This window comes from Numenius arquata, chromosome 1, assembly GCF_964106895.1.
Source record: "Numenius arquata chromosome 1, bNumArq3.hap1.1, whole genome shotgun sequence".
Taxonomy (NCBI): Eukaryota; Metazoa; Chordata; class Aves; order Charadriiformes; family Scolopacidae; genus Numenius; species Numenius arquata.
In genome coordinates this window covers 80,757,545-80,772,968 of record NC_133576.1, presented here as the reverse complement: position 1 = coordinate 80,772,968, position 15,424 = coordinate 80,757,545, and positions in this window count along the sequence as shown.

The window sequence follows — 15,424 nt, the reverse complement described above, 5'->3', positions numbered from 1 at the left end:
TTCTCTTCTCCAGGCTGAACAACCCCAACTCCCTCAGCCTGTCTTCATAGGAGAGGTGTTCCACTCTTCTGATCATTTATGTGGCCCTCCTCTGGACCCGCTCCAACAGGTCCATGTCCTTCCTGTGTTGAGGACTCCAGAGCTGGACACAGTACTCCAGGTGGGGTCTCACAAGAGCAGAGAAGAGGGGTAGAATCACCTCCCTCGACCTTCTGACCACGCTTCTTTTCATGCAGCCCAGGATACAGTTGGCCTTCTGGGCTGCAAAATGAGAACAAAGAACATTGATTCTACTTCCTGGCTTTCCTGCTGGGAGACCACCTGTGAGATTTTGGCTTGGAGGTTATTAATGAAAATCATCTAATCCTCCTCAGTTAGTTTCTTGTGGCAAGGTTTGTAGGTAGAGGTAGTATATTTTGTTGGACCAACCAGTGTAGCTAGAAAATTGGACTTTATGCCAGCTGGTATGGAATATTATCTCTACTTACAGATGTTATTATGCTTATATCCTTAGATTGTTACAGCTGTAGAAAAACACAGAATGGAAATATTTTTTTCCCGAAGTGTAATAGAAATAGTTCACTGAATGGATTGGCTCTGTAATTAATAGGTAACAGTGAAAATATCTTGTGAACTCCAAAGTGTTGAAGGCTAAACAGGAAAAGGAAGACTGCAGCAAAGTAGCTACAATGCAATCATTTTTAAATAACTGTTCTGCTGATTAGCCCTCGTATTTGGGCTGCAGGCTGTTCCCTGCTGAGCTCCTGCTGGAGTCAACAGGAGATGTGTTCATAGAGCAGATTCAGGATTGGGCCCTTTAGGCCCAACAGCTTGTTAATATTTACTGTAATGTAACATTAGGGCTCTTTCTCACAAGTCTGTCTAGCACCACTGTGTGAAGCTTCCTGGGAAAGCTCTGGTGACTGCCTGCTCTATTGTGAAGCCACCTTTTGTCCTCTGGTATGATGGGCAGGTTATTAGCCATGACCAATGGAGGGTGGAGGTTGTACGTGGCATTTGCCTATGGAGTTTATTTCTGCCCTTTGAGTCTCACATGAATGTCAAGTATTACTAACTCCTAAAGTCAGTCATAATTTTAATAATCACTTATTCTTTGTTCTAATACTTCAAAAAAAAAAAAAAGAATCAAGCTGTCATTTGGTGCATTATGTTGCTAATACACATGGCATTTGCATCTGTAGTTTGTGAAAGGTGGAGCAAAAAAAGGACGGTTAAATTTGTGGGTGAAAGAGCTCCACCTATGAGGAGTTCCGGAGAGGCTGCCTAAGCTGACAGGCTTTTGCAGTGTCTTATAGAGTGTTGTGGTAATGATAATAACTGAAAAGATAAATTAGGATGTATGGTGTGGGTTCAATCAATTCCTTGGATTTTCCATATTCCAATCTGAGAATAATTTATTGAGCAACAATGTATTTAAGCAACTTGACAGTATTTATTAGATTTTTCACAAACAATACGCCTTTCAAATGCTAATGTTTGCAGGAAGGGGTTTTTTTGAATAAAGGATATATAAAATCATTACAGTGATTTACTTTGCTGCTTATTATATAACATCTCCATCAAGGTTTTTCACAAATCATTGCCTTTTCCTTCTCAACATTAAAGTAACAAACACTTTCAACATTGTATGGTTTCTGTGTGGTCATACTGAGTTTTAGGCTCTTTTTGAATTGTGATGTTGCAGCTCTGAGTGATTGGATTGAATTTGTATTATTAAACCCACTGTTTTGGGCATTTGCCTCCTATAACAACTGTAAGAAAAAGCTGTAGCTGCTGAACATTTAGAAAAACTGTTCAAATGACAGTACAGATGTACTGTGTAAACCCTGTTTTCATTTAGAAGGAATAATGGAGGCCCAGCCTAAGAAATGCAACTGCCAAAAAATACTTAAATAACTACCCATGGCACAAATGGCAGTTGAATGATGAACAACTTAGATTAGCTATTGTATAAGCACTAGTCAGTGTTAGGTGAGCAAAGAAGACTAGCTGCCACGTGTGTGCTCCTTAATGGTGATTGGTATTAAAGAACTGTGGAGTATGTCAGTACATGAGACGCAATCTTCTGAAGCAAAACTGCATTTACCAAACAACAGAGGTTCCTGAAACCTGAATGGATTTAGAAAGCCCAGATTCAGCTAACACCCTTTGAACTCTGGAGACCTGAAAGGTACAGGATTTTACTGCACTAGTAACCTTGAGGTGATCTCAATTAAGTGCAGTGAGAAAGAAAGATAGATGTTGTCATGATGTCATTGCTTTATGGATGTGTTTCAGAAATTGATATGTTAATTCTTATAATAGCTATGTGACGTCAGGGAAATATTGTTACAGAGGTGTAAAGCAAAGAGAGAACTGAGCTAAATGTCAAGTGAGACATTCAGTCACAGTGGAAAGTGTAGTACAAAAGTTCTTTCCCAGTAAATATAACATTTCCTGTGCTCTAACTTGTTAGAATTTCCTCACATTAAGGAATAATTTAAATTGATGTAATTATTCCTTAAAAATATATTTTACCATGCTATTCTGTAAATAAGTTATAAAACCTCTAAGAGGTTTTGCGATAGGCAAGAATAAAATCTCAAGTTTCCCTTTCATGTAGTTATGCCAACCAACCACACCATACACAGACCATATTGGAATTTCAAAATCATTCTGGTTTGAAGGCACCTCTGAAGGCTACCTAGTCCTACCTCCTGTTCAAATCTGGGCCAGATTCAAAGCCTGAAAAGGTTGCTCAGGTTCTCCAGTTGGTATGTGAAAACATCCAAGGAAGAATATTCCACAACATCTCTGAGCAGCCTGTTAACTTAATTTTTTTTCCCCACATATCCAATTGGACTTTCTTTTGCAACTGGGCATCTGTCTCTTGTCATTTTGCAGTGCACCTCTGGCTTCACCTTCTCTGTAACTCTCTTGTTAAGTAGTAGAAGATAGCCATTAGATCCACCCCTAATCTTCCCTTCAGGCTGAACAAACTCAGTACTCTCAGCCTCTGCTTCCTCCAGCATCTTAACCACTTTAGTCCTCTTCTTCTGGATTCTCTAGTTTGTTAAGATCTCTTTTACTAGTGGCTCCACAACCAGACACAGTATTGCAGGTGGGCATCATGATGACACTTAAAGGGGTAATAATCACTTTGAATTATCTGCTGCTTACACTCTTGCCAATACAGTTAGCTTTCATCAACTGCAAGGTCACACTACTGTCTTTGTTCCTGTTCCATCAGGACCTCCAAGTCTTCTTCTGCAGAGGTGCTCCCTAGCCAGTCGACTCATGGCCTGTGCTGATGCATGGTGTTAATCTGTTGAACTTCATGTGGCTTTTGTTGGCCTATTCCTTCAGCCTGTCAAAGTCTCTCTGAGCAGCAGCTCCGCCCTTACCCCGGTTTGGTGCCTTAACAGCATTTCATTATCAACCGGCCACTGATGGAAGCACTTAATGGTATCAGTCCCTATCCTGACTTCACCTGCATCACTCCTGCAGACTGCTAGCTGGGCTTTGAACTTTTGCTCACTGCCTTTTGAGTCTAATGATCCACTCATTTTTTTAACCACTTTGTAGTCCATTCATCCAGTCTGCATCTCTACAATTGAGCTACAAAACCTCTATAGGAAAAAAATATGATAAACTTTATCAAAGAAAAAGCAAATTGTATCCACTGTGTTGTGCTTATCCACAGGACCAGTTATAGACAGTAAATAGGTTGTTTGGGTCCTTAGCAAATCTGTATTGGCTGTTTGCAAACATATTTTCTTGGAAATGTCTTCCTGGAGGGTTTGTTACATAGTTTTCCTGGGGAATGTGATGAAGTAGACTGGACTGTAGTTGTTTTGAGCCTCTCTCTAGTTCTTTTTGAATATGGGCTAATATTTGCATTTTTACAGCCATTGGGAGCTGTCTCTGACTGCCACTTTTCCGAGTTGATAGACAGCAATCTTACAGCGGTATCAGCCATCAACCTTGGCATCCTCAGAAGCATTCTGCTCAGTTCCATGGATTTCTGCATGCTCAGTTTACTTAAGTGAGCCCCAACTTGATTGTTCTACCCTACTACCACCTTTCACCCAAATTTGTCACTAAAAAATATGGAAATCCTGAGAGCTGACCTTGCCAGTAAAGACCAAGGGAAAGAAGGAAGGGATTAGCTCAGCCTTTCTCATGTCCTGTGTTGTTCGATACCCTGTTCCATTCAGCAGTGAATTAATATTTTCCATGTCTTCCTTTTGTCCTTGATATATCTATAAAACCCTTTACGTGTAATCCATTTGAGCCTTGGATTTCCTAATTCCACCACTGCATGTTTGAGCAATCGCTCTGTATTCCTCCTGGGTAGTCCATGCCTGCTTCCACTTTCAGGGTACTTCCTTTTTTTCCATTTGAGCTCAGTTGGGATATATCTCTGTTTCATACTAGCTTCCTGCAGAACATGCTCAACTTTCTACATGGTGGCATAGAGCAACTGTCTTTGATAAGGTTGTTCCTGAAGATCAGTCAACTTCTTGGCCACTTTACTTATCAGAGCAGTCCTCAATGGGATCCCATCTACTGGTTCCTTGAGCAGTCTGAAGTCTCCTGTCCTGAAATCTAATGTCGTTATTCTGCTCCTTGCCTTCTTCACTTCTCTCAGAATCTTCAACCACCATCTCAGTATCACTGTGGACAAGGCAGCCACAGGCTATCATATCCCTCCCTCATCATTATATACGAGTAGCAGATTCAGCAGAGCACTTTTCATATCTGGCCAGTCCAGCACTTGCATCAAAAAAATTGATGCCAAAGGACTCGAGAAACCTCTTGAATTGCTTGCAGTGTTGCAAGTTGCCTCCCCAACATGCATCAGTGTTGACTGAAGTCCTTCGTGAGAACCAGGGACCATCATCCTGATGTTTCCTCAGACTGTTTAAAGAAGGCTTTGTCCTCTACCTTGTCTCTACCTGATGGTCTGTAGCAAATGTCCCTGTTGGTCTCCCTTCTGATCGTCCTCATAACCTCTTGGCTAGTCCATTGCCTCATAGAAAACAGGGTGCCATGCATTGGAACCTCTACCTCACGTTGATTGCAAATACCCTTCCATCTTTGTCCTCTCTTCCTGTCCTCAAAGATCTGTGGACTAGAGCACTGCAGTTGTGCTGTTTATCTGAAAGACAAGGCTCTAAAATACACCAGTGTGACTCTATTACTATCTCTGAGGAAGAATGGTAATTGGAAATCGAGAGACAAGTAAATCAGGATTACTTAAGAGATGCTGCAGACTCTTAGGAGCTATCCAGACATAAAGTCTGAATACGCTGAAATCCTGGGCGCTCATGTTCTGGGAGGTCCATAATTGCATGAGTTTTCTACAGAATATTATTCATCTATTGTTAGATGTAATTAATCTCTAGTATCAGATTATTGCATTATTGAATTACCCAGATTATATATTATCAGATTATTGCTATTATTACAAATTAGCTACAGGCCATCTGTCCTCTGTGTTATTGACTACTCACATTCCTTTTAGGCTTGAAAGCAGTTCATGAAAACAGAAAATGTTATTGCTCTCATGATGCCAGTGATTATTACACCCATGTGTGCAGCAATGACTGTTGCACTCCGGGGTGCTCAGCCTTGGCAGCAGAGTAAAAAGGTCATTAGATATTGGCTGCATTCCTACCAAGAGTCAATCAGTTTATGGTAGTATTAGCACTCCTGTATTAATTGGTAGAAATGTATGGGCACTCAGGGTAACTGAATGGATTTCTTCATGGTGGAGACCATCTTTGTTTGGAACACACAATTTCTCATGATTTCTTCTACTGATCTCTCAGAATAAAACTGTTAGCAATGTTCCCCAAATAGTGTGAACACTCACAAAAAGTGGTACTGATGCCCTGACAGTGAAACCCTGGAAGGCTCTGCTGTCATGATTATGTGAAAGGTAAGAAAGACATGTGGCTTCATTCCAGTTTATTGAATCTTGGACAGTGATGTTTTGATTTACAATGGGAAGACACAAACAGAGGGAGATGGTAGATCTGCTTTAGAGAAGAAGATGCTACAAGCAGAAAGAATACTTTCTTGGCCATTTCTGCCTGATATGGTTGAGTGTTTAAATATTTTGAAGTGCATTCTGTAAGCACTGTCTGCCTCTTTTCAGACTGGAGTCCTTCATCAAAGAAAGGAAGCTTTTGGGGAGTGTTTTAGTCTGATTAAGACGAAAAGCCTCACAGTTTCAGAGAGTCATCTGTTATTTGGGTGGTGACAGTGAATGTCTGAGGAGACCTGCTAGTGCCCTGTCTCTCAAAATGTGTGGTACCCAACGCTCTAGCACAGGTGCCTGAAAGACTTTGGCTTAGACTACATGGTGGGTAGAGTATCTTCAACTTTTACAATCTTGTTTTCCTAGCGACACTGCAGGCAAATAAATAATTTCAATTAAAATGTATTCACTGAAACGGGTATGTTCCACAAACCTGGTGTTGTGTACTGTAATCCAGCTTTGTCAGAAGGGTCCCAGCTAATTTTAATTAGGAAAATGCAATGGGAAGAAATCTGTTCAACAAGCTGTGCAGAAGGTTGCAGAGATAAGAAATCATATGGAAATTATTGCTGAGCTGTGTGAAATAGCCCAGCTTTAGTCAATACTTGTTTTCAGTCCAGTGCCTATTTTTCAGTAAACTCCCAGCAGATAGTCCATATAGTATCCGTAAGCATCTGAATAACAGAGGCAGGAGAAAGTTTATCCGAGAAAAATTGTCTGACACAACCTGTGAAGAGAAATCTGTCTTTTAATAAGTATATAAGGATCCCCACTTCTAATTTCATCACTATCTATATGGAATGTTTAGAGGCTATCTGGTGTGTAGCTGCAATTGAGTAAGATGTAGTCAGGACAACAAAGATCTCTTTTGTCAGATCATTGTTGGTCTCACATCAACCCCAAACACAGAAATTGTCTGTTTCTACCCTTTCTCTATAAACCTAGTTGGTCCACCATATTTTTTTCTCTCTTCCTCATCATCTCAAATAAGTGCTATAACCACTAGACAATTACATAAAATTGTGTGTTACCACTTCCCAGTCTGGATCATGAGATATCTTTCATTTCTTTCAGTGGGAGAAGGACATACATAATTTAAGCAGACTAGATCATTGCCAAGGTGTTTTAAGTTTTGTGTAATATAAATGGAGAGATGGAGGCACTGATCTTAAGTGCATTTGAAGACTTAGCTGATCTCTGGAGGTATTGCCTCTCTGCTTGTCTAAGGAGTCTTGATAATAATAGTGAAGGGACTGGTTTGTCCTTTCACCTTCAGGTAAGTACCTAATATTTCAATGAGACAATTCCTAAGGCAAGCATGCAAATTAGAAGAACCTAAATTCAACTTTTTTTTTTTTTTTTAATTTATTAGATTTATCCTAGTCCTTAGAAGAGTTTGCTCAACTAGTTAATTTGGTAATTAGTCTTTTCTCCCCCGAGGATCTTCTCTCCAGGTAATACAGCACTTCAGAGACAAGTCTTGATATTAGAGAGAGTTTGGTCTGCTGTGGTTCATAAACCAAGTACCAGATAACCACAGGAGATGCAGATTCCTTGTTCATATGAAGTAGATCATCATTCCTTGAAGTTGTGACCTTTCCAAATAGATGCAGATATGAGCAATTCTGTTGTTAAAGCATCTTTGAAATGTGACCAGTATTCAGCAGTTGACATTTCTAGTATCAACACAGTTCTGCTTTTTTCCCAGCATACAGATAAGCCAAGTCTTGTCTTGTCTTGTCTTGTCTTGTCTTGTCTTGTCTTCTCTTCTCTTCTCTTCTCTTCTTTTCTCTTCTCTCTCTCCTCTCCTCTCCTCTCCTCTCCTCTCCTCTCCTCTCCTCTCCTCTCCTCTCCTCTCCTCTCCTCTCCTCTCCTCTCCTCTCCTCTCCTCTCCTCTCCTCTCCTCTCCTCTCCTCTCCTCTCCTCTCCTCTCCTCTCCTCTCCTCTCCTCTCCTCTGACAGCACAATCTTCTGTGATACACTTTTTTTGGCACACAAACATCTAAACATTCTTAGGCCTGAGAACTAATTATCACAGAGAAATACTACATTTGGTGTAGTATCCAAGGTTGCACAATGCTGTTTGTATCTCTGCTGAATCCCAAACACTGTTCTTCAGTCTTTTTACAGGGATTCTTCTTATAAGAGCTTTCTGCAACAGGAAGGCAATACTTCCCTTGGTGTGCAAGAAGTCTCACTTAATCTTGTCTCAGTATTTGGATGGAGTTCATGTCACCCTTATGCGGTTCCTTTCCATCCAGGTTGACAGTGGCAGGTGTCTGTTCCTTCAGCCAGAAAGTTCTTTCCAATAGTCTAACAGCCTGTGCTCTCCTGTGAAATGCTATCCCCATAGAAATGTGCTGAAGCTCTGGAAAGTAAGAAACTGGAATTGTGCCATCTTTTTTTTGCATATTCAGAGTCACCGTGTGTCAATAGAGAAGCACAGCACCACCATGATCTGAGCTTTCCCTCCCAGTGATGAGGGATCCCTCCGTATGGGGGTTCAAGGCATTGAACGGTGGCTACGTCTGTTGCCAGTACATTTTCCCAAAGCCAAGAGCACAGTAGTGACTGGGCTAAATGATGAACAGAAAGATTGTGATAACATCTTACAAGCATTAGATGTAAGGCAGACTTTTAATAATGGGAGAAGAAAACTGTCCAGGAAGACCCTAGTTGTACTTGTCTACAGGTGAAAGATCTAGAGGACTTGCCATTTTGATGCAAAGGTGGGACAAGATTCTTAGAAAACCAACTGTGAGAATTAGAAGTGGACTCTATCCCTGTTTAAGTAACTTTACTGCTTCCCTTTTGGGTGTTTATGGGCTGCTACGTGGAGCTTTTTGAAATTACTGAAATGTCTCAGTTTGATGCTGCCTTTGTTGCACTTGTCCTTCAGTCCTTTATTCAACCAAGAACCCTCTCATCTCTCAGGAGTGTTGGCTGCTGGGAGTCACCTGCACAGTGAAGGAAGCTGTAGGCAAGCTCTTGAAGAAGAATGAAATAATATCTATCCCTTTTGAAGATGTAGGTGCTCTGTAGGTGCTCTGATACTTGTCCTATCCAGGCCTAGAAGGACTTCCTGGAAGTTTGGTGCTGAGATGGAGGGACATGAACCAATACTTTTATCGCTGCAGGTACTTCTGTGGAGGGGAGTGAGAGCCTGTGTGTGCCCCTACAGCTATTGCATGACTAACATACGCGAACTCAATAGCACATTGAAAAGGATCAGTAAGAGTTGCTTTTCCATATCTTGGTCTCATCTTAAACCCACACTTTTTTCATTAATGCCTGTCAACAGTCAGATTACTGATTTTATCAATATATGTCCTTGAAAACTACCAGCCTAATGATAGCATTTTAGAAGCATAGAAACCATAACGAAGAGTGCCACCTACAAAAATTAATGCTGGGTAAGATGGTAGCTCCCATCTCAAGCCAAGTCTGAAGAGGTTGAGCTTGCTGGATTGGCAATGTGTGTGCATGTACATGGCATTGCACAGCAGGGGCTGTTACCAGAGTAGGATTTGCGATACTATGGGGTATATAAGGGACTCTACCATTACATCCCTTCTCCCACAAAAGTTCATCAGTCCAGCATGGGAAAGAATGATCACCTGTACAAAGCTGTTGCACTCATCAGAGGGTGAGATACATAAAGTTGTTGAACTGTAGTATCAGAAAGTATTTAGCTGCTCAGTGTACACATTTCTGCATCCTTCTGCCACACATCAGCTGTTCATTCTTCTAATTTGAATTCTGCTTTTCTATATTTTGCCATATTTGATTTTATTTTATAGCTTGTGATGTTTTACGTTTGATAAAGAGACATGAAATTTACCCCGCTAAACTGGAAATTCAGACATGCTGCTAAAAGGTTTTATAGATAGATAAACAAGCCTTGTTTAATTAAAGGCATACGAGGTAAAGAAACGGCAAGATAATGAATTCTTGAAACTTCTCTCTTGTGACTTAATTCGAGATAACATAGGTAGTCTTCAGCTTTGATCCAGAAGTACAAGGATTCAATTTCTGTCTCCATTTACAGACCCACCTGTCACACATAGATAATAATCAGGGATAGTTTTACCTTTTCTAAAATGTTTAGAGGCGTGAAAGGCTCACTTTGGCCACTGGAGGTCACTGTAGCTCTACAAAAAGAAAGAGACCAATTAACAAGTGACTAGGAAAAGGTTTAAAGATTCAGCGTTCTGAGGCTTTTCTGTGTTTACAGTGTGAAAACTGTGGGATAAAAACAATAAAATCGTATTGCAAAATGTGACATATTTTAGCACATATTTTTAAAATTTGTGCATGTTTAGGATTTATTTTGAGCAAATACTGTAGGAGTCCACTTCCCACAGGCTCCTGCTCCATGTGGAGATTTCAAGTGCTTGGTGTGAGAGAGTAGGCACTAGGCTAGTGCCTATCCTCTCACCTTTGCACAGGGAAGAGATTTTCCTATCAAGAAGTATTTCCAACTTCATGTGACTGAAACCTCTGCCTGCCTTAGCTGGCCACCTCTTTGGGAGACCTAAACCATGAGGATGTAGGAAACGTAGCTTTCCTATACGTAGTTTTTGCTATTTCTTGAAATTTCACTTATGTTCTTCTCTGTGCTCTCCAGACAGTCAAGTGCAACATCTGCCTTCCTGCAGGCAGATGACATGCTCAGCCACAGCAAGCCCTGCTGCACCCAGGCTCTTGGGGCAGGACCCAAGAGCAGCTCTCCTTACTCCTGGTCACTGATGCATACGCAAGCATGGTAACTAGCTACAGCTGCTCTGTCACTGAACTGCCTTGACATAAACTTTTTACCTGCTGCATGTATAGCAGTGACACCATAGAAGGCTGCAAAACCTATCTGAAAAGGTGGTGCAGCAAAGGACTTTAACATACGCTCATGCTTAGGCATAGCTATGTCCCTGATTTCAAATGGTGCATAAGAATGTGGTTGGAGAATGTAAAAACTTTTTAAAAGATGCAGAATCAGTTCATTTTTTTCTTACCTGGGTGCTTATGAAGATTCCTGTCTCTTGAAGTCTAACAGCTGCTTCTTGGAGATCTTTCATGGGAAGACATAGATCTTGCCCCAGAAAAACCTTCGGCTAAAGACAGACAGGATATGAAAAACACAAGTGAGGGCAAACACAGAGGGACTGAAATTCTGGTCCCGTAGATCCACATCTACCTAAAAGCACTGAGGTCGAGGTTCATCCTACCTAAGGTACAAGCCTCGCGTTCCTTTTACAATTTAGCTCTGAGAGGATCCTCCCTGTCCGCCTCCTTTGAACTACACAGAAGTGAACATATGAGTGAGCGAGGGTTGACACCTTCCCGTTACAGAATTACCCACTTTTAGGTGACAGTCATACCCAGTGGTGAATAAGACAAGCTATGCTATCTTGACTTGGCTTGGAGTAATCTGCCTGTTTCACCGGGAAGAGGCTTGTTGTAAGCAAGGCAAGCTGGGAAACCAAATGGCAGAAAAGGTCACAAATATGGTATATTGCAGAAACAAGCTGTGGTCGCTCGCATCTCTTTCTCTGAGGGAGGTGGTAATAAGCCAGTTTAGTAGAAAATTCATGCATGCTTAAGTGTTAATTGTTTATTATGTGTATTTACATCTGCTAGTTTATGCAATATTCTCATGCATGTGTTTGGATACTGATAATGCAAAGGGTGGCTAATAGGCTTGGAAGAAAAGTGTATTGTGGATTAAGACCAAAGAAGAACAAATCATAGAGTGGAATCCTATAGATTCATCTATCTGCTTATATACTTATGCAGCATGCAGTCAGCACCCGTAGTGTGCTCACGCAGAGAACAACACCCCTGAAAGGTATGTGTGGTAGGTATGTAATATGTCTGTTACTGTACTGCAGCTGCTGGCTCTATGTCTGTATCTCAATAATGAAGCAACAAATTTGGAAACAGCTTGAGATTTTGATGTTTCCATTCCAGATTATGTGTTGCCTTGTTTTCCCTGGTGATGGAATGTGCAAAAAGCCTCATTGTTTTCTGTTAGAGATGCTCAAAATGGTTGTCAATTAAACCTTCATGACAGTCCCATCAACCCCTCCCTTAGGAGTACTGCCACTTAGGCCACATATTTCTAAGGCTGATATTATCTGCTAGAGTTGTTTGGTGTCTTCATGGACTCGCACAGCAACACCGACTAGTCTAAGGAGCTGTTAGGAAGTTAATATCGACATATTTGACTTCATGATGTGCGTAAATGCAATCAATATGTCATTAGAATGGAGTCCTGAGCTGGAATTTGAAGGAGGATTGAGAAATCCTATTCCAGAACAGTTCATTGCACATCCCAGGCACAAAAGAGAGCTAGTGTAAGAATGCCCGTGAAGACATCCGTGGAAAATGAGAAAATAGACGAATAGGCTCATGGCTAGTGTTGCTGCTGGGCAATGGTACCACAAGATGTACGGACCCTCTGGCACAAAGGGGTTACAAAATCCTTGTCTGTCACAAAGCTTGTCTCGACAGGATTATAGACAGAAGGGAGAGGCTGGTACAAAGGACACTGTGTGAGGGTCAAGGTCTGTGCTTTGCTGCTTCCAGCTGGCAGAAACTGGAGAGGTCTAAAATGCTGACTTTGAAATTTGGTCTGATTTACTAGCCTTCTGAGTTTGTGTCTTTGAAAGTCAGGCGTGGGAAGAGACCTTATTTGAGGGCTGCAATTTTCCTTCCACTGTGCGAGCCTACGTTTGAGTCACATCAGATGAGCAAAGAGCAGTGGTGACAGGTTTACTCAGAGGAGCCTGGCAAAGGCTGCCAGGAAAAGAAGTCTGGGCTGGATGCGGGGGGCAGGCTGAGTCTGGATGTTGCACCTGGGTTTCCCAGAAATGGTCCTGGAGAAGAAGGGACAAGGAAGCTTCCAGGTGTGGCAGTGATCCCCAGATGGGTGGACCATGCACGTGCATGTGCAGAAGGGAGAGACCCAAGAGGAGGTGGGCACTTGTGCCCCTGCTTGCTATTGAGAAACCTCCTTCATTCCTTTTCAGAGAGAAAATGGAAATCATGCACTTAATGCATCAGCCAACTCAGTTGTTTTCAAAAGATTTTGTGTTTACATCTTTTTTCTACAATTCAATTTGAATATTAGTCAGGGAGAAGGATTTCAGAGGAAGAGAAGGTAGTTTCCAAGGGATCTGCAGCAAGGATTTCACCGTAGGACATCTTCTCAAAGGGAAATTTTTTAGAAAAGTTAACATTTGATCCTGACCTCCGGTGTAATTTGGAAAATCAGCACTCTAGCTCCTGATTAGAAAATGTGGCTGACAACTCTATAAAAACCAGCCATGCTTTAAACAGGAGACGTGGCATCTGAAAGACATTATCCATCAGTCTGTCCTTAACACCACATCAACTTCTCCAGGAGAAGCAGGACCAAACACAGGGTGACATACCTGGAGCTCAACTTCACTAATTATCTATAACTGCCTGAGTGATTTTGGGCAAGCCTCCGCATTCCTGCCCGTTTTCCTATCAGTCGGATATGGTTTTCCTGCCGAGTGCTATGATGTCTGCCTACTCTCAGGCACTCCAGTATATTCAGTCTGTTTACCGGTTCCTCCCTCTGTGTTTCCAGATTGCTGCTTGACCTGTTACCATATGTTTGACAGGGATATATGTAGCTGATAGCTCCCTAAGGAGCCTTTAATGCGTCTCACTGTCCATAGAGTTGTGTGGCACCTCCCATTTCACATGGGCCTGTGTTTACCAAAGTGACAGGTCTGAGAACAGTAACCAAAATCTTCTGCGTCTGTGGTTTCAACCTGTTCATGGTCTCCCTGCTCTTGCTGTCAATATCAATCCTAATGAAATGGTGGCTCTAACTTCCACCCAGCCTCTAGCTGGGGATGAGCAGATTGAAGCAAGTCATCTTTGTGTATACTTGTGAGCCTGATTCAGTACAAAGCTTGTGCTATTATGGGTCATGAAACACAAGAGACGGGGGTGGTAGTAATAACTGGATGTGTCAATCCATGCCAACGGTTTCACCAAGTCCTTTCTTGGTTCCTTCATGGCAGGTTGCCTTTGGAGGAACAGTACAGTCTCTTGTTTTCTCTTCCCCTTTAGTAGGCTCAGTCCTGTGTAACCTGTTTAGTTGTTTGCTTCTATTCCTCTAAACTTTCTGAGAGTATGCTGTCTCCACCGGGATGATTTTTTAGTGCAGGCAGGTTGTGGGGGTGTTGTTGTTGTGCAGGAGAAATCTTGGTCACAGTCCTGCTCAGTTCCAAGGCTCAGGCACATCTGCCACACGGACTGCATGAAGTACTCATTCAAACAGGAGAGCCTTATCTGCTGGCTGCTGCAGACACTCAAAGTATTGCCAACAAAGGCAGGAGCACTGTAATAGTCTTTTCCAGGTTTCAAGGCCAGGCTGGATGGGGCTTTGAGCAACCTGCTCTAGTGGGAGGTGTCCCTGCCCATGGCAGGGAAGTTGGAACAAGACAATCTTTAAGGTCCCTTCCAACTCAAACCATTCTATGATTCTATGATTCTAAGAGTGAACCTGTTTCCATGCTTCATGCTCATGAAGAGGTGAAAGGATTGCCCTCAATGTCTGTCAGAGCAGGTCTACCAGGCAAGGGAAGGAGAAACTGCCTCTGCTCTCCAAGCCTGGCTCCCTTTCTGCTGGGACAGACATGCCAGGACAGACTGCCAACCTCCCAGTTCTACCCCTTCTCCCTGCCTGCTGAGGCTGTCCTGAGGGTTTGGACTTTTTTTCCCAGCCAGCAAATGCTCTATAGCATTTGGATCTTGCTCTGCTGGAATTTGTTTCTGCTGGGAGCTTGGATATGTGGCCGTCCTCTGCGGCACCTTGCACATTTCAATTTTTAACATTATAAATTAAAAAAAAAACCACCCCACCCCCAAAGGAACAGTTTACCAGGTCTGAGCTATCCACCAGTGAAGAGGCATCACTCCCCCTCAGCTTGACAGGGTTTGGCCACGTGGCCGCGGGTGTGACAAAGACCCAGAAAGAAGGTTCAGATGGATATGTACACGCAATCATTCATGTGCTCATGTATGTCATGTGTACCATTGCTTTGGTAGAAGCTCACTTCCCTGCTTTACTTATCTTGCATGGGCAATGGAGGCATTTTCTCTGATTGCTCATGGTGCTGTGTTCTTAAGTCACTGAGGGTGGGCAAATAGCAGGGCTTGTTTCTAACAGTTGGGGTGTTGGTTGCACTATGCACAATTTTGGACATGCTTCTGCAAGGCCCTCTCTTGGAATTAAAAGATCACAAAGGAATTTCATCTTTTATTTTTACTTATTCCGTGTTTTGTTAAAAAATTGCTGAAGGCCATATCCTGGACTGCTTTTCTCACTTCCCCATGGTAGAT